The sequence below is a fragment of the Candoia aspera genome, chromosome 14 (assembly GCF_035149785.1).
Source record: "Candoia aspera isolate rCanAsp1 chromosome 14, rCanAsp1.hap2, whole genome shotgun sequence".
In the NCBI taxonomy this organism is placed as follows: Eukaryota; Metazoa; Chordata; class Lepidosauria; order Squamata; family Boidae; genus Candoia; species Candoia aspera.
The window spans coordinates 12980244-13001175 of NC_086166.1; positions in this window are offsets into that span (position 1 = coordinate 12980244).

Sequence of the window (20932 nt, forward strand, 5' to 3'; positions counted from 1 at the left end):
ACTTAGTTATTGGATTAGGCTATTTTCTGAGATTGCACCAGGAAAGGAGATGCTGAGACATCCACCCCCCCACCCCCAAATACAGTTTTCTATAGGGATTTTGATCTGAAGGACCATAACCTGGAATTGATGAAGAACCTCTTCCTTTGAAATGAATGTTCAGGCTTTTCCAGGATGTTAATGAAGAAAGGGGTGGTGGTGGTAGTGTGTGTGTGTGATCTGATGTCAAAGTTGGAATTAGTTATTCCAGTGCAGTGTTTCTCAACCTTTCTTTGTCCATGGACCCCTTCTGTCCTTGTTTTTCTCCTGTGGCCCTCCTGCCCACTCCCATGACCAGTGAAACATATTGCCACTTACACACTTGCCTGATAAATATATCTTTTTATTTATAGTGAGAAATGTAAATAGATGTATAATTTTATCCTAAAGTTTGCTAAAAGAGCAGGGCATCACTTTGTGTAAGCACCATTTGCAAGTTATTTTTGTGTAGCATAATTTCCATTCATTGCAATGTGGTCAATATAGGCCTCAGTCTGTTGTCTGGTTTTATCTAACACACACGGTGAAAACCCCTTTGCTAATGTAAGAAAGGAACTTGTTTAATTTGGATTTATCATTACAACCCCGCTTTGCCTTAACCATCCAGAATACCCTTAAGATGAATTATTTACTTGTTATGTTGCCACAGTGTTGGAAAAGCAGATCTTAACAATGTTAGTAAGGGCACCCTCCTTAATGAGTGAAGTTCACAGGGAAACTGATCTTCAGAAGAAGTATTGGGCAACTGATAGCCCACTTGAGTCAGCCAGGCTGGAAAGATTAATGTGGAACAAATCTGGTTTCTTAATACTGCCTCCTTCTGGTCATATCTGGAGGTGGCATGATATCACTGATGGGAGCTTCAGAGAAGCAGCAGCTTTCCAACTCCATCTACCAGTGTCCCATGATCCTAAAGAGGTCCTCAGTTGGTAGCGATCCCTCCTCCTTGCCTCATGTGACCAACATGTTTTCCATTGCAGAGTGCACACAGTAGAACAGCTTTAACTGAACTCTGGATATTTTTATTGTATTTTACTATGTTTTAAGCCACTGTAAGATGTGAAGATTTGAAATCAAACAAATTTGATAACCGTGTTGTTGAAGATAGAGTCAATTTAAAAACTGTTTTTTAATAAAAAGAACATCTAGTTTTTCTTTAGCTGATCAGTGGATAGGTAGATCTTTCAAAACCACCACCATTGGTTACTACTGTAATACATGTTTAAGGCTACAAATCAATGGACACTTAGATAGAAGGTATACTTAGAAATTATGTTGAATAGCATACCTTCCAAGTGTGAAGAGGTTTAAGATTGCCTTGAAAATGTCTGAAGGTAAGCCAGACTTAATGGATTATTGGACAATTCCTTCTTCCCCATAAACCTATGTAATTGTGATTTGCTTTCTCACACACTCAACCTTTCAAAACCTTTTGTTCCCAAAGCTCAATGCTAGTGTTTTAGGCATAATCCAAGGGCCTTGTGGAAAGGACTTCTGGCTGTGTTTCCCTGAGATTTGTATCCTGTTTATCCATCATTCTCTATGTTGCAGTAAATCTAGGAAAGATAGTGTGCTAAACGCTTGCTGTCTTCAGGATGCGAATCCCTGCTGTTTCAAACTGCCGGTATCTTATTGACTCACTGAAATTGCTCCGTGCTGGGAGTGCATTGGTAATATGAGACATTGTGCAGCTCTGTATGGCACAAACAATGAAATACACCAAAGATAACTGATTCCTGCATTATAGCTGAATCTGTGGGAGAGTCAATTCTGCCCTCTAATTTCTCCAGTTACAGAAGATTTTCCCACCTTCTGCCACTTGATATCAGAAGTATGTGGAAATAATGCATTAGAAATCAAAGATCTGGGTTAATTCTTTTTGTATTAAAAGGAGGAGATGGGGAGCTACTGTGAAATGGCTAATGTTTCAAGTAGTGAGGATGGAAATGAAATTCTTCATTTATCACCATCAGTGGGTGGGTCTAGAGATAAGGACACACAGTCATGAAGATCCATCATTGGACAGAAGCAGATGAGCCAATGAACTTAATTTCTGCAGGAAGTAGATCATGGGCAATGCAATGTGTTCTATTAGGAGGTTAATCACTTTCTCCTTCCTGTAATCATATTCTTGGCAAAGAGATCAGAAAACCAGTCTTAGTGAAAAAAAGCCCTGAAATTCTGATTTCACCAATTTGAACTAAAAGGAAGGCTGGTTTCTAAGCCTAGTTAATCCTTTTTCCATTTCTTCAGCTGCTTTTAAACATCTCTTCCATTTTGGATAATTTTTCAGCAATCCTTGACAAAAGGAACTCATAATCTTGTTTCTGTCTGTTGACTTCACATCACATGCAATCAAATATGATTGGTTACATAGAAGGATGAGATAATTCATTTCCTTCAAAAACTAGGATGGGACAATCCATGTAACTTGCTTAGTAGAAACAGCCTTCACAAAGAAAAGGCAAAAAAAGTAGGTGCAGCCAGGGAGAATGGTGGAATCAACCCATGAGGAGAGGGAGGTATGAATATTTGCACATTCCAAGCATTCTTGGGAAATTCTATGGAACAAACTCTCAGAATTGAAAATGTGGAATATTTGATGAATTCCTCTTTGAATTTGCATTCAAGAAACTGTGCATGAGACCTTTATCTTTTGTTTTGTAAATTCCACCAATTGTCTACAGTCTTTGGTAAAAAGCAACAACAACAAAATTCCCACAGAGCAGTTTAACAGTTGATTTCAGTTAGGTAAATGGAGTTTCACTGACAAATTTTGAGAAGAGTTAGGATAGCTATGCTCCATCTCTGGGTTCTTGCATCAATATTTTCTAACTTGGCAACTTCCAAATATATGGCCAACAATGTCAACTCCCAGAATTCCCTAACTAGCATGGCCATTGTTGAGAATTCTGGGAATTGAAATCTAAATATCTGGAAGTTGTCACAGTTAGGAAACACTGGACTAGATGAATCATGAAACACATTCTGGATCTAGGAATAACTCTCAATTTATGCTTTTCAGGGTTTAAGTGACACAGTGAACATGATGTAGATTTGCTATCAAAATGCACCATTAGTAAAATTAGATAATGTGGGGCTTCCCCTCAAATACAATTGATGGCAAATTATATTTCATGTGTTCATAGGGACCCACTTAACATCTGACCAGCACCACAAGGGCAGAGATGCTGCTCAACAGAGTGCTTACAAAATCTCCCTTTGAGATACGCTGAAGGCATGGTCTTCAGGCAAAGGGATTCAAAAGTCCTGGTAATATTAACCAGGTATTGGGAGAGACTTCTATGTTTTTTATTTATTGGCATTTTCTCTCCCAAGCAAACATCTGCAAGAAATTGTCAGCCCTCCCAGGTAAACCAGACAGGAACTTTTACTTTATTGTAAGGCCACATTAACAGAATCTTGCAAGTCTGAAAGTACAGATCTCCTGCCCTCCCTATTTACTGCCTGAGTAATTCAGGTGGGTCCTTCCTATGTTTTTTCCTCTTTCCATTACTCACTTACGGGCTCCTCCCCCTTTTATCTGATTGTTCCCTAAGCAGAATCTCTTCCCCCCACCTTCCAAGTTCATTCTCATTACAGAAATGGACCCTTCCGCTGGTCTAAATGGATCTCTTGAAGCAGGCTTTGAAATGAAGCCAAGGGCTCTCTGCAGTCCTGGTACTACAGGTTGTCTTCCACTGTCCAAAATGAACTTGTGATCTCTAGATCTTAACTAATCCCAAGCAATTTTAGCAATCGGGTTTCACTAATCGAGCAGTGATGCTATCCATTTTTCTTTCACTTTCTCTTGCAATACAATCTGACCCAAAACTCTGCATTGCCAATAACCCCTGGAGCAACCCACCAAAGAATTAAAAACTGTGTGCAGGAGGGACATACAATTTCACCCCTAACCTCTTCTCTGCCCCCTCCATCTTCTCACACAGCATTTGTGAGCATTTTGATGTCAGAATGATGAAGCATCTTCTCTTTTTAAATCAAGACTCCCGAAAGACTCCAGACTGTACCTTTTGCCCTGGAGGGAGGGGGGAAGAAAAGTGAAGAGTGACTTGGAATTTAAAATAATAATTGAAGTCTGGCCAGATTGTCAGAAATAATCACTTTACTTTAACAAGCGTCCACATGGTTAGCATCAGTTGTATTGGAACCGATGTGTTAAGCCTTCCTCTTTGTGTAGATGTGTAGACATTTTAGGGCTGAGCAAAAACTTCTCTGAAGCATTGTTCCTGAGAAGTTCTAAGTTGATTCTGTTTCTTGCCCCCAGAGAAGGAGTGTGCTTTTTATTGTTTAATTTCAATATTTACTTTTTGTGTGTCACATCAGTTGCAATTATGACCAACGAGAACAAGTATATTTATGGTAGCTGAGCAGAGAAGGAGGGAGCTGTGATACAGTATTGCTTTTGTTAATGGTGAAGGCTACCACTGAGAAACTGGGGGAGAATTTCTTCAGCACCCGAAAAATATTTGTCCCATTATTAATGGCCAGAAATGGAATGATTTTATAATGACACACACCAACATACATGTTGCATATATAATATATACAGAGGACTTATTTCAAAATAAATACTCATTCTTCAGGGAAAGCAATATAACATGAAGTTCCAGCTATGTACCAAGTACATGTGTCAAGAAACTTTCAGAAGTTGTGCAAACAGTTCCACGGGAAGGTAAATAGACCTGAGTTGAACCTATTCAGTCTTTCACACACATATTTAGCTTCCATTTCCACCCAAGTAAGGTGAGATCTGGTTAGTACTTGGACTGGAACCCACCAGGAATTCCCAGAACTGTAGGCCAGGCTGGAAAGATTTACAAAAATCTGGAAAGAAAGCAGTAGCAAATTATTTCTGTATTGATGCCGGGAAAACTAAGTGGGTGTCTCCATGGAATCACCTTGAGTCAAGATTGATTTGAGGGTTTCTTTAACTGAGGTAGCAGCACAACACACAACATGATAAACAGTCAGACATGGTTTGTACTTGAATGGGAGACCACCAGGTAGATCTCAGGACTGTATCTAGAATGGGAAATTGAAAACCCAAAACCAAAAGAATATAATGGTGAATCACTTGTGTATTATGACTAAGAAGACTATACCCTATACCAGGGTTTCTCAAGCTTAGCAACTTTAAGTTTTCAACTGCCAGAATTCCCCAGTTGAAGTCCACACATCTTAAAGTTGCTTAAAGTTGCTAAGGTTGAGAAAACCTGCCCTATACCTATGTAATGACAAGGAGTTGACCTCAACTCAGAGGAAACTTTACTTTCCATTTTCCCTCTAGAATGCTATAAAATAAATCTGTCTACACATTCAGCTTACACATAGTAGAGAGTCAGGAAGATGGTCTTGATGGAGATATGCAGGAACTGTTACCCAGGCAAAAGGAAATGAAGCATTTTTAAAGTTCAGAACAGCCAGATAACATTTGGCAGTGGCTCAGGCAGACACCTCCCTGGTTCAGATGGATATAAGAAGGGAAGGAGGTCCTGCACAATCAGACTTGCAAGATCCTGGTATTCTCGCCAATCTCAATAAAAGTAGTTTTATGGCCTTCCTTTGGAGTTGATTTCCTGGTCTGGTCTACTGAGTGGGGCTGATACACACTGAGTGGAGAGGGGGTTCTCATATCAACCTCAGGTACTCCATCAATGCCACTCTTCTACTCTCAAAATGTGCTCCCCTGCAAAAGAGAGTAGTTGTACATGTGTTCACAGAGGTTCTTCAGTGGGAACCAGAAACAAGAAGCCATTCATGAGGTGATGGCAGAACCAAACTTGAGTAAATTATCCATATTTGGTATCTGATTCTATTTTTCCTCCCTCTCCCTCCCTCCTTTCTGTTTCTCCCCATCCAGTGGGCAAGTGGACGAATGAGATGTCACTCCTGGCAAAGTTCTGACCAGAACAAGTGTGCAGAAATTTGAAATTAGGACATGGGCTCCTTTCTGTGCTCTGGTTTTGGTAGATGAACTAACCTACATTCCTAGTATTAAAGATGAAACAATAGTTCCTCACCCTACTTGTTTTGAGCATTACTCAAGGTTGCAAAGAAATCCCGGTGGACGTCTTTAATTTTAGAATGCTGTGATTCTCTGAGTGTAGCTGGAGACTTCACCTGGAAAATTTGGCTAACTTTTACATAAGATCCAATGTATGTTTTTGGACGATTATGGTTTTGTAGGTCAGGACTCAGTTCCTTTACATTAATTGCACCAAAGGAGAACTGCCCAGGAAAAACTCTGCATTGGACATAATTACATTACGAATGGTGTTTCTTGATATGCTCACATAACTAGTTTGGAAATATATCAAAATATATGTACATTAAAAAACTGTGTGGCTGTAACGATAGTTTCTCTGGACAATTTCTAAAAGTATTTGCAGGGAAATTGGCTGGAACAGATTACATGCTGGAACTTGAGTCTTTGAGGTCTTTCACTCCCCTTCTATTTTTTTTCCCCATAGATAAGTTGTGTTCATTTTGAATAATAGGTGTAATGGTAAAATCCAAGCATCTGTTCTAACTACATCACGAAATGGTGCCCTTACTTTCTAAACTCCTGAGGACATTAATCAGTCTCGTTCTTCTGTTGGGATTTTGGGGAAGTTTAAAGGTTATTTAGTTGGTTGGCGTGCTCAGGGTGATTACTTGCGCCTTGCTTATTCAACATTCTTTCTATGGAACAACATTTTATGCACCGTAAGCTCTATTACTTCTCATTTGTTTGTGATGCTTCACTTCACATACAGGTGCCAGGTACCTGGAATATTATTCATCTCTGGGAAAAAAAAGTGCTTAGCCATGTTTCTTCCATTGGCTACTCCTGTAAATTGCTTCTGATTAATCATACTCAAGTTGCTGAACTTCCTGGAGCTGAGTTTGTAAGGAGAGAGGCTTGGAACAATTGAACAGCAGAATGTCAGCTTCTTAGCTTAGCATCAGATCTTAAGGGAACTCTCTGGGGTGAGAACAGAAGAACTTTTTTCCTCCTAATTTATGAGAATAACCTTTAGAAAAATTGAATTAAGTTTATAGGAGAGCTTATTATATTGATGTTGGTAAAGAGAATAATGAAAATTGGATGATCAGGCAGATAAACGAGAGGTGTCTTTGGCTTGGAGCACTTCCGTTTGATCAATAATATATTTGAGGGGTATTATTATATGATAAACACACTGTAATCTATTTCATCCTACTAATTACTGAAGTCTTCTTCCAAGTTAGTGAATATTACCAAGGCTCTGAGGACTAACTCTTGATCATTAAAGAGCTGAATTGAAGGGAGAAGATTTTATATATACATTTCTGTGCTGTTACCTACTTTTTACCCTCATCTGTAGTGTTCTAACAGACAGGTATATAGTCATCAACTTGGAAATATGGTCAGCATTCCTGGAAATTAGATTACCAATAGAATGTAAATATGACTTTCATACCTGACTTTTTCAAAGAATGACTTAATACTGTGGATTGCATTTTCTTGGAAATCTATTTCTCCAATCAATCAATCAATATAACAACTTGGATTTATCTTGGATGTCAAATACTTGCACTACAGAAGCATTGCCCCCATAGACATGAAGATCACAAGAGGACCAATAAAGCTGTATTTCTGTTCTCCCCAACTGCCACCTATATTGAAAAGTTTAAGGATTGAATCTCCCCTAGGAGAAATACCTCATATTTTTAAAAGCAAGCTATTAAGGAGGCTTAGATGAGTTTGAGTAACTTCATGGAGAGCCAGTTTGGTATAGTGGTTAAAGCATCAGGCTAGAAACCAGGAGACTGTGAGTTCTAGTCCCACCTTAGGCATGAAGCCAGCTGGGTGACCTTGGGCCAGTCACTCTTTCTCAGCCCTAGGAAGCAGGTAAGGACAAACCACTTCTGAAATGTTGCCAAGAAAATTGCAGGGACTTGCCCAGGCAGTCACCAGGAGTCAACACTGACTGAAAGGCACCCCCCCTCCCAGAAAAAAGAGTTCAAGGGCTTTAGTAGTATGGAGGTCTTGGTTCAGGTATTTGTGTTACTCCTTCACCATCCCACTTCCACAGGAAGCAAAGTTAATTTCTTTACCAAGTTTCTTTACAAAGTTTTAATGAAAGAGCAGCTAGATGTTTTCCCCATTTAGCATTCAGTTCATCTCCCCAGTTCTTAAAATGGAGACTTCCTCAGTCTTTTACTCATGGCTCCTGCCTGGACTGGACAGGACAAAGTTAACAGAGGATAACAGAGGTTGGTGCAGAGGATCAGAATGTGAATCTCTCTCTGGTTCAGAGCATAGCATTACAAACAGCCCCCAGTATCTCTCACCATTGACTCTGCTGCCCAGTTTCTGCAGGATCTGGAGATCATAGGCTGACCTTATTCCATTCTAACCCCCAGCTACATGTGACTACTTGGTGACTCATAAGAACAAAAGAAAAGTCCTACAAGATCAGAACAAATTATCAAGTTTAAAGCAATCAGAAACTTAGTCCAGGAAGTTGAAGGAGACTGGAAGGACTGGAAGAAAAAGTGAAATAGGCATAAAATTAACTAAAGTTGATATGAACGGATGAAATACAATTCTAATTACTTTTAGATGGTATATATTAAGATGGATTAATTATGGTATAAGAATTAAACTCACTGCAACAACCATGGGGACACAGTGATCTTTATTAAGCCTTGATGTTTGAGAAAGGCAGACAAATTAGGAAAAGAAATTACATATAATTTTTTTTCTGAGTTGTTCTCATCTTGTTTGGGTTTCCTTTTTATTTTTTAAGGTTGAGCCAAATTCTATCAGGCTCAGATCTGAACACGGTAGTTAGTGAAATGATAATCAAAATACCATCAGCTTTGGGTAAATGGATGGAATGAAATAATACTTTGAGTTTCATTAGATGGCCGGTATCTGAAGCAAAAATGTTTCTTCTGTGGTTTGGGAATTTCTTATACATAGAGAAGTATATGTTTATAAATTAAAAGAAAATATGAGGAAAAAAAAGCACAGAAGGAAAGTAGGCCAATGAAGACGTGAGTGTTTTCAGTGGACTACAGAATACATTGATAGGTGGTCTTTCAACCAGTGGGCACATCTAGAATTTTAGGAAAATGTTATGGGCACTCTCACAAAATGGCTGCTGAGGGAAGAGGCGGTGGTGGAAATTTGAATAATAAAGAGGGAGTTTTCTCTTCACATGTTGGATGAGGCCACTCATTTATCAGGAAACAAATGAGTTTTTGCTCTCTGTCCCTTTCTATTACCCCCTGGCGACAGTCCTTCAAGGTAGACCAGACTAGGAAACCAAAATCATATGTGCTAATACTCCTTTTATATAAGATTATAGTAACAGAATCTTGCAAGTCTGAATACACTTCCCCCCTGCCTCCCTTTATCTTTGTGAGAGCTAAGGAGGGTTTTCTGAAACACTTTCTCAGGTTACCTTTTTGCCCAGACTCAGTTTCTTTTATCTGACCATTATCTTGGTTGCAGCTCTTTCGCCTGTTCCTCAAGGTTATTCCTTCTGCTCATCACACCTGTATATTTTCTGCCTTTGTTTCTATTTTTTTTTCCTTTTGGTTGGAACCTGTCCAAAGAGAATACTGCAGTCATCCACCGTGCTATTCTTTTAAGAGTATCTTGGGAGGGAGGGAGGGAGGGAGGGAGGGGCCTTCCTGGAAATAAAAATGATGCTGGAGGCTTTACAGCATGCCAACTGCTTATGGATGATCTCTGGATTAAACCACCTCCTGAAACTCATGAACCATTCTAATATTGGTGAGAGTAATAACACTAAAACGAAGCAGGACATAGGCTGATAGAATTTTGCCAAGACAACTCACTCTGCATAACAAACACTCTCTTCCAACAACCTAAGAGATGGCTTTATACATGGACTTCACCAGATGGACAACACCGAAATCAGATTGACTACATCCTTTGCAGCCAAAGGTGGCGGTCATCTATACAGTCGGTAAAAACAAGACCTGGAGCTGACTGTAGTTCCAATCATGAACTTCTTATTGCACAATTTAGGATCAGACTAAAGAGATTAGGGAGGACCCACAGGTCAGCTCACTAATATCCCTAAGGAATATGCAGTGGAGGTGAAGAATAGATTTAAGGGACTAGATTTAGTAGATAGGGTCCCGGAAGAACTCTGGACAGAGGTTCGCAACATTGTTCAGGAGGCGGCAACAAAATACATCCCAAAGAAAGAGAAAACCAAGAAGGCAAAATGGCTGTCTGCTGAGACACTAGAAGTAGCCCAAGAAAGAAAGAAAGCAAAAGGCAACAGTGATAGGGGGAGATATGCCCAATTAAATGCAAAATGCCAGAGGTTAGCCAGAAGAGATAAGGAATTATTTTTAAACAAGCAATATACGGAAGTGGAAGAAGACAATAGAATAGGAAGGACAAGAGACCTCTTCCAGAAAATTAGAAATATCAGAGGTAAATTCCAGGTGAAAATGGGTATGATCAAAAAGAAGAAGAGATCAAGAAAAGGTGGAAACAATATATGGAAGATCTGTATAGAAAGGACAACAATATCGGGGATAGCTTTGACGGTGTGGTCAGTGAACTAGAGCCAGACATCCTGAAGAGTGAGGTTGAGTGGGCCTTAAGAAGCATTGCTAATAACAAGGCAGCAGGAGATGACGGCATCCCAGCTGAACTGTTCAAAATCTTGCAAGATGATGCTGTCAAGGTAATGCATGCTATATGCCAGCAAATTTGGAAAACACAAGAATGGCCATCAGATTGGAAAAAATCAACTTATATCCCCATACCAAAAAAGAGGAACACTAAAGAATGTTCAAACTATCGAACAGTGGCACTCATTTCACATGCCAGTAAGGTAATGCTCAAGATCCTGCAAGGTAGACTTCAGCAGTTCATGGAGCGAGAATTGCCAGATGTACAAGCTGGGTTTAGAAAAGGCAGAGGAACTAGAGACCAAATTGCCAATATCCGATGGATAATGGAAAAGGCCAGGGAGTTTCAGGAAAACATCTATTTCTGTTTTATTGACTATTCTAAAGCCTTTGACTGTGTGGACCATAACAAATTGTGGCAAGTTCTTAGTGGTATGGGGATACCAAGTCATCTTGTCTGCCTCCTGAAGAATCTGTATAATGACCAAGTAGCAACGGTAAGTACAGACCACGGAACAACAGACTGGTTTAAGATTGGGAAAGGAGTACAGCAGGGTTGTATACTCTCACCCTACCTATTCAACTTGTATGCAGAACACATCATGTGACATGCTGGGCTTGAGGAATCCAAGGCTGGATTTAAATCACTGGAAGAAACATTAACAATCTCAGATATACAGATGACACCACTCTTATGGCTGAAAGCAAAGAGGAACTGAGGAGCCTTATGATGAAGGTGAAAGAAGAAAGTGCAAAGACAGGCTTGCAGCTAAACCTCAAAAAAACCAAGATTATGGCAACCAGCTTGATTGATAACTGGCAAATAGAGGGAGAAAATGTAGAGGCAGTGAAAGACTTTGTATTTCTAGGTGCGAAGATTACTGCGGATGCTGACTGCAGTCAGGAAATCAGAAGACGCTTAATACTTGGGAGAAGAGCAATGACAAATCTCGATAAAATAGTTAAGAGCAGAGACATCACACTGATGACAAAGGTCCGCATAGTTAAAGCAATGGTGTTCCCGGTAGTAACATATGGCTGCGAGGGCTGGACCATAAGGAAGGCTGAGCGAAGGAAGATCGATGCTTTGGAACTGTGGTGCTGGAGGAAAATTCTGAGAGTGCCTTGGACTGCAAGAAGATCAAACCAGTCCATCCTCCAGGAAATATAGCCAGACTGCTCACTTGAGGGAATGGTATTAAAGGCAAAACTGAAATACTTTGGCCACATAATGAGAAGACAGGACACCCTGGAGAAGATGCTGATGCTAGGGAGAGTGGAGGGCAAAAGGAAGAGGGGCCGACCAAGGGCAAGGTGGTTGGATGATATTCTAGAGGTGACGGACTCGTCCCTGGGGGAGCTGGGGGTGTTGATGACCGACAGGAAGCTCTGGCATGGGCTGGTCCATGAAGTCACAAAGAGTTGGAAGTGACTAAATGAATAAACAACAAACAATAACCCTATAGGTACCAGCTCATTACTGTCTTTGCAGACCACATTGCTTTGATGCTGCTTAAACAAACAAGGATTCCCTCTGGCTGTTGAAAAAGAATTAAGCTATAGGCAGGAGATGGGAGTGAAAATAAATTTTAAAAAGACCAAAGTTCTGTTCCTCATCATCGGCCCCAAACTATAGAATAAGCTATAGTGCTTTGAGATTTGTCATAAACATATAAAATATGTTGGAATTTTAATTCTTCAAAGTGTTTCTAAATTGGGTACACTAAATTATAATCCATTAATCCATAAAATTCAAGGTCAGTTGAAATCATGGCACTCATTAAACTTTTCTTAGGGTGAATTTCATCTCTAAAAATAATTATACACCCAAAATTATTACATCTTTTTCAAACATGCCAGCCTCCCTAACTAGGAAAATCTTAACTTCATGGCAAAAAGAAAAGACAGTACATAAATAGAAAATGGTTATATTATATCTTAAAACCTCTGAGAGGGATGAGGATTTCCTAATATAATGTTACACTTTTAAGCTTTTCAAGTGAAAGATGCTTCTCCATTATACTGAAAGATGCATTTAAAGACTAGAGATTAAAAGCTCAGATTCTTCAGAACCTGTATTTATAGTCAAAATTATCTTATTTAACAAGAAGACAGATATAAATTGGCTTAAAAAAGAAATGACTGAAATCTGCAAAAGTGTCATCAAAATGTAGTCCATAGCCTTCCTTATTAATGCCTGTTATAAAGCATAAAGGCTTTTTCTGGAAAATTTACAGGCACTGCAGGCAAAGAAACAGAAACAGGCAAATCTTTATGAACTAAAAGATTGTTCCATAAATGGAGAATGATGCCTAATATGGAGAGAAGCCAGGATCTAAAACTTTAAAACTAACCTGGTTACAACTTGGATATATTCTGTCATTCCTTAAAGATAAAGATAAAGAGATGTGCAGAAGAATTCTTGAAATAGAAGAGCATTCTAAAAGGGCTGGGTCCAAAATCCTACAATGTTTTATTAAAGGTCCCTGGAATGCACACTCAGACTTTTAAACATTAAAAGAGTGGGAATGGGAGCTTGGGAACTCGTTGCTGATAAAAAAAAAATGGAACACATTATGGAGGTAGCATTCCAAGACCTACCTTTGGAAGGAAAATGGAAACTACACTGAAATTTATATACACTGAAGGTACACCCATACAGTACACCAATGTTTTTAGCAAAAATATTAATCTCTGTATCCCAAGGGAAGGGATGTAGTAACATTGAAAATACTGGCACATTTGGTGGCATGCCCAATGCTACAACAGCTTTGGGAATTGATTAGCCCTTAGGGAGATAATTAAGATCTGCTCACCCTCTCCGTTAGCAACACCAGAATTATGTCTTTTATCGTTGTTTGAGAGAGAAAATGAAGGCAGTAGACATAAAGACACAACCAGGCTCATTCTAGTGGGAGCAAGAATGTTGATAGCTCAGAAATGGAGGAAGTAGCGTTTCCGCTTTAGATCTTTGATACCCCAAACTGGGATAAGTGGAGAGCCTCATGGATGCAGTATATGAATTGAAAGGTAGTCGGTGTAATATCTTTTTACTCTAACTTGGAATGACTTAATTCAGCTTGCTAACAATTGAGAATGAATTAAACGCCTTCTCACTGATATGGATCTTGTGGGGCTAAGATTAATGAGCATTTCAAAGGGGGGAATCTAAAGAGGAAGAGAGAATCAACCAAGTATTTCAGCTATAGTATTTCAAAATGTAATTCTACCCAAGTATTTGAAGTATTTGAGTATTGTTATTCTAATTTGGTGATTAATATTGCTGGAATTAGGGTAGTTTTAAGGCTTGAATTATCTATAGTAACAAACAAATGAACTCAAAAGTGAACTTTTTTAGCTCTTCAGTAAATCTCCAACAACCTAAGAGATGGCTTTATACATGGACTTCACCAGATGGACAACACTGAAATCAGATTGACTACATCCTTTGCAGCCAAAGGTGGCGGACATCTATACAGTCAGTAAAAGCAAGACCTGGAGCTGACTGTAGTTCAGATCACGAACGTCTTCTTGGACAATTTAGGATCAGACTAAAGATTGGGGAAGACCCACAGATCAGCTAGATATGAGCTCACTAATATTCCTAAGGAATATGCATTGGAGGTGAAGAATCGATTTAAGGGACTGGACTTAGTAGGTAGGGTCCCGGAAAAACTCTGGATAGAAGTTCGCAGCATTGTTCAGGAGGTGGCAACAAAATACATCCCAAAGAAAGAGAAAACCAAGAAGGCAAAATGGCTGTCTGCTGAGACACTAGAAGTAGCCCAAGAAAGAAGGAAAGCAAAAGGCAACAGTGATAGGGGGAGATATGCCCAATTAAATGCAAAATTCCAGAGGTTAGCCAGAAGAGATAAGGAATTATTTTTAAACAAGCAATGCGCGGAAGTGGAAGAAGACGATAGAATAGGAAGGACAAGAGACCTCTTGTAGAAAATTAGAAACATTGGAGGTAAATTCCAGGCAAAAATGGGTATGATCAAAACCAAAGATGGCAAGGACCTAACAGAAGAAGAAGAGATCAAGAAAAGGTGGCAAGAATATACAGAAGACCTGTATAGGAAGGATAACAATATCGGGGATAGCTTTGATGGTGTGGTCAGTGAGCTAGAGCCAGACATCCTGAAGAGTGAGGTTGAATGGGCCTTAAGAAGCATTGCTAATAACAAGGCAGCAGGAGACGACAGCATCCCAGCTGAACTGTTCAAAATCTTGCAAGATGATGCTGTCAAGGTAATGCATGCTATATGCCAGGAAATTCGGAAAACACAAGAATGGCCATCAGATTGGAAAAAATCAACTTATATCCCCATACCAAAAAAGGGGAACACTAAAGAATGTTCAAACTATCGAACAGTGGCACTCATTTCACATGCCAGTAAGGTAATGCTCAAGATCCTGCAAGGTAGACTTCAGCAATTCATGGAGCGAGAATTGCCAGATGTACAAGCTGGGTTTAGAAAAGGCAGAGGAACTAGGGACCAAATTGCCAATATCCGATGGATAATGGAAAAGGCCAGGGAGTTTCAGAAAAACATCTATTTCTGTTTTATTGACTATTCTAAAGCCTTTGACTGTGTGGACCATAACAAATTGTGGCAAGTTCTTGGTGGTATGGGGATAACAAGTCATCTTGTCTGCCTCCTGAGGAGTCTGTATAACAACCAAGTGGCAACAGTAAGAACAGACAATAGAACAACGGACTGGTTTTAGATTGGGAAAGGAGTATGGCAGGTGTATACCCTCACCCTACCTATTCAACTTGTATGCAGAACACATCATGTGACAAGCTGGGCTGGATGAATCCAAGGCTGGGGTTAAGATCACTGGAAGAAACATTAACAATCTCAGATATGCAGATGACACCACTTTGATGGCTGAAAGCGAAGAGGAAGTGAGGAGCCTCATGATGAAGGTGAAAGAAGAAAGCGCAAAAGCTGGCTTGCAGATAAACCTCAAAAAAACCAAGATTATGGCAACCAGCTTGATTGATAACTGGCAAATAGAGGGAGAAAATGTAGAGGTAGTGACAGACTTTGTATTTCTAGGCTCCAGGATTACCACAGACACTGACTGCAGCCAGGAAATCAGAAGAAGTTTAATTCTTGGGAGGAGAGCAATGACAAATCTCGATAAAATAGTTAAGAGCAGAGACATCACACTGACAACAAAGGTCCGCATAGTTAAAGCAATGGTGTTCCCCATAGTAACATATGGCTGTGAGAGCTGGACCATAAGGAAGGCTGAGAGAAGGAAAATAGATGCTTTGGAACTGTGGTGCTGGAGGAAAATTCTGAGAGTGCCTTGGACTGCGAGAAGATCAAACCAGTCCATCCTCCAGGAAATATAGCCAGACTGCTCACTTGAGGGAATGATATTAAAGGCAAAACTGAAATACTTTGGCCCCATAATGAGAAGACAGGACACCCTGGAGAAGATGCTGATGCTAGGGAGAGTGGAAGGCAAAAGGAAGAGGGGCCGACCAAGGGCAAGATGGATGGATGACATTCTAAGGTGATGGACTCATCCCTGGGGGAGCTGGGGGTGTTGACGATGGACAGGAAGCTCTGGCATGGGCTGGTCCATGAAGTCACAAAGAGTCAGAAGCGACTGAATGAATAAACAACAACAAATGAGTGGCTTGATATGTGAGTATCCTATATGAACAGTCTAGTGACTAAGTAATGTAGTTAAGTAATTTAGTAAAGTGTTTTAGACAGTTTCTAGTTTTTTGGTATCTGCATATATTTTTAGTTTGGTCTATCTGAATATGTGTAACCTAGTTAGAATTTTTATTTTCATCTTCTTATGGTCTCTGGGACTCTTCACAAATATGTACAATTTGATAGCATTTTTAAATATTATTTTTGGTGGGGAGGGGGGGGGCTTCCTGATGTTGGGAATGCCATGTGACCTACCCCTGAAAGAGAGTTTTGTACCCTTGCATTTTCCATTCACAATGGCAACCCTGAATCTATCAGAAAGGAAACTGACCCCACATTAAAAGAGCCCCCAAGTGGTCCCTGTTCAATTTCTCCTTTGGGCGTCCACATAAGAATGAAGAAAAACATGCTGGAAGAAACTGAATCCTCTATCTTCCCCAACCTAGAGCCTTCCAGATGGGTTGGAACTGCAACATTCATAATTCTTAGCCAGTATGGAATTCTGGGAGTTACAGGCCCGACACATCTGGGGACCTTGAGGTTAGAGAAGGCTTCTGTGCAACAAAGGACATTTTGCTATAATGAAAAGATAGTGACAAACTGGGGGTTTAATACAGCAAGCTCAAGGCTATTCTGAGGGCAGCTGAAGTGTTGTGTTACTTTGAGTTGCAACCAAACGTCTCCTTCAAGCAGAGAAGCTGGTGGCAGGTGAAATACTCTCTAGTGTGTAGATGTAACTCATTAGAAGCAAGCAACAGTGGCCATGATGATTGCACTGATTCTAAGCCTCTTACACTTGTGGCCCCCCTGCTTCCCCTTTCAACTGAAGATTAATGCTAATTGAAGTCCTTATCTAAGCACATCTGCCAGGAAGTGGCAGCTGTAATAACAGCTTGCAGCCCGAGAGAAGGCATGAAAGAAAGACTGGATGGGAGGGGGTCAAAGCTATGAAGGGAGAGCATGATGGGGGTGTTAAGTCGTAAGCTATCATTATGTCTCAGTGTTTTCCCAGAATGGACATGATCCAATTAATGTAACGTATAAACAGATGTTTTGTGCTGTAATTTACTCATCTGTTCTGTGAAAAGTGATGATTCACCTTTTTCCCCCTGCAAATTTGCAATGCAGTAAGTGTCCTGCAAATGTTTTCTTCTGAACCATTCCCAGTGATGACTCAGTCTGAGAATCCTGGGCTCCACACTGGGGTGGGGGGTTGTTGGGTAACTCAATACTGAAAACATAAAATAAAGTTTTAACTTAGGACCATGTTCTATCCTGAATCAGATCCGTGGTTCTCTAATTTAATATTGTTTATCCCCTGGATTATCAGCAAGACAAATGTGCTGGCCATTGTGCTGACTTCTCCTGATTTTGATTTTAAGAATAAATTGAGAAGCCAGGAACTGCAAAAAAAAGTGAATCACAAGCAAAATTTGCACTTTTAGTAAGGCGGTGGGCCCCACATGGACTTCAGCAGCATCTTTAGCAATTAAAATGGTGAATGCCTATAGCTTAATGCTTTGGTTGACAATCCACATTGTAAAGGGGTACTGGAAAATAAATTCATCCTTCTTGTAGATGGGCATTTTGTGGGTGATCACAGCCACTATGGCAGATATTTTCTTGGAATCTAAAGTTCCAACAGGCTCTAAAAATTCCAGATATGTGCATAGATCCAGAGGTGTTTGGGACCAGTAGTCTATATTGACTAGCAGTGATTCTCCAGGATTCTAGACCAGACTATTTCCCATCTTATCTGGAGCAGCTAAGGTCTTCTCCATGCAAGGCAGATGTTCTACCACTATTTCAGCAAATTTTCTCAGAGGTAGTATACTAAAAAGTTGCAAGTACAAGTGATTTAAAAAAAACTGATTATAAACAAATGCAATCAGTGTTCCTGCTCAAACAGTAAAAGCAGACACAAAATATATAAGGAAAGAGCACAATGTTCTTAATTATAACAGAAGAAAATATATTGCTATTCACTAAGAGTATATAAAAACTGCTTTAAGTTAACACAAGAGAAATAAATGAATTATCAGTATTTTGCAGGAGTGAGTAATAGGACAGAAGATTGATAGATTGATGGATTATATGCCATCAAACTGGTGTCACCTCTTAGCAACTATATAGATAGATTTTCTCCCTGATGATCTGTCCCTAATTTGGTCTTTCAGGTGCCCTCATCACCACTATAACTGTGTCCATCCCCTTTGCTGCTGGCTGTCTTCTTCTTATCTTTCCTTCTACCTTTCCCAGCATCAGAGCCTTCTCCAGAAAGCTAGGTCTTTGTATAATGTGTCCAAAGTAGGATAATTTGAGCCTGATCATCTGTGCCTTGAGTGAGAACTCTGGGTTAATTTGTTCAATGATGCATTGGTTTGTTTTCTTGGCCACCCATGGTGTTCTCAGGAGTCTTTTCCAACACCAGAGTTCACAAGTGTCAATACTCTTTCTATCCTGCTTCCTCAAAGTCCAAATAGGACGGTAGAGCTTCTTCATAAATCTCTTCTGGGAGGCCAGCTTTATTGGGATCCTCTCTCTCTCAGATGCAGATGATACCACTTTGATGGCTGAAAGTGAAGAGGAACTGAGGAGCCTTATGATGAAGGTGAAAGAAGAAAGTGCAAAAGCTGGCTTGCAGCTAAACCTCAAAAAAACCAAGATTATGGCAACCAGCTTGATTGATAACTGGCAAATAGAGGGAGAAAATGTAGAAGCAGTGAAAGACTTTGTATTTCTAGGTGCAAAGATTACTGCAGATGCTGACTGCAGTCAGGAAATCAGAAGACGCTTAATCCTTGGGAGAAGAGCAATGATAAAATCTCGATAAAATAGTTAAGAGCAGAGACATCACGCTGACAATAAAGGTCTGCATAGTTAAAGCAATGGTGTTCCCCGTAGTAACATATGGCTGCGAGAGCTGGACCATAAGGAAGGCTGAGAGAAGGAAGATCGATGCTTTTGAACTGTGGTGTTGGAGGAAAATTCTGAGAGTGCCTTGGACTGCAAGAAGATCAAACCAGTCCATCCTCCAGGAAATAAAGCCAGACTGCTCACTTGAGGGAACAATATTAAAGGCAAAACTGAAATACTTTGGCCACATAATGAGAAGACAGGACACCCTGGAGAAGATGCTGATGCTAGGGAGAGTGGAAGGCAAAAGGAAGAGGGGCCGACCAAGGGCAAGATGGATGGATGATATTCTAGAGGTGACGGACTTGTCCCTGGGGGAGCTGGGGGTGTTGACGACTGACAGGAAGCTCTGGCGTGGGCTGGTCCATGAAGTCACGAAGAGTCGGAAGCAACTGAATGAATAAACAACTCTCTCTCAGATCTCCTCCAGCTTATCAACCTATAGCTAAGAAAGAGATGGGAAGCAGCAGTAATTTATTGGTTTTTCTGAGAAACCTACTCCAGTTACCTCATCCTCTCTCCAAACTGTATTCTTTCAAACAACTCATTATAACCATATTGTGTCTGTAGAAATGGGTTCCAAGGTTTTCTTGTTTTTCTCTCCCCTTCTTATCCTTATTTCCCCATTTGTGTTATGAGTTTTAGACTGTAAACCTGAGTGTGGAGGCTAACTTGTTATTGATTTTATGTGAACTGCTCTGGAAGCTTTTTTAGATGAAGAGGAGGATAATGTTTAAAATAAAATAAGCAAGGAGAAGCTGAGTGCTGAAGTCTTCTTCTCTCAATCAACTGGAGTCCTTGCTGTTAAATGCAATTACCTTGCAACATTGGAAGAGTCTGTCTGAGACAAAACTGACTCACAAGGTCACCAACATTGAGAATCTTTTTACCAGGGGGAAATTTTGTTTTCACTTTGCTTGTATACAGTACTTTTACTTTATTCAAGAAAAGATTGTTCTGTGGACCAGTGAATTTCTTGGGTTGGTGATATCTGCTCTTATGAACTCTTAGCTAGGTGGATAATCTGAGAAACCTACGTATGCCAATGTTTATTCAACTTATGTCTTACTAACATTGAAAAAAATGTCTTCCATCCTAAAAATCATGTCCATATCAGACAAGAGTACCCACTGAAATTATCTTGAAGGGAAGTCATATAGCCTCTGGACCCACAAGACTAAAACAATTCCTAGTCTCAAATTTCTCTTTTTGGGGGGTAAGATATTCCTGGGTGAGCATCTATTCAACATTAGACTGCTTGGATGGATGAGACTGAGACTTCAACCTTGCTTTAGTCTTGTCCGTAATCCAGGACCTTACCTCGTTGATGCTGTCTATTAAGAAGGATTTAGTACGACTTAAGTTTTCTTGTAGGACTCTAACTGCCTTGACACCATGAATCATGGTATACTTCTGTACCAATCCTGTGGCAAGGGGCTGTTTCTTTTCATGAATGGTTCCAGAATATAGCACTGGCAAATTCCTGCCAAACAGTGTTTCAGGATTCCATGTTGATCCAGCTTGTCCTTATCCTTCCCACTTTTTAACACTGATATTATGGTGCCAGATCAATCTATGGTCATGTGGTTGACATGCCACACAAAAGCTGAGGATCCTCAGCTCTG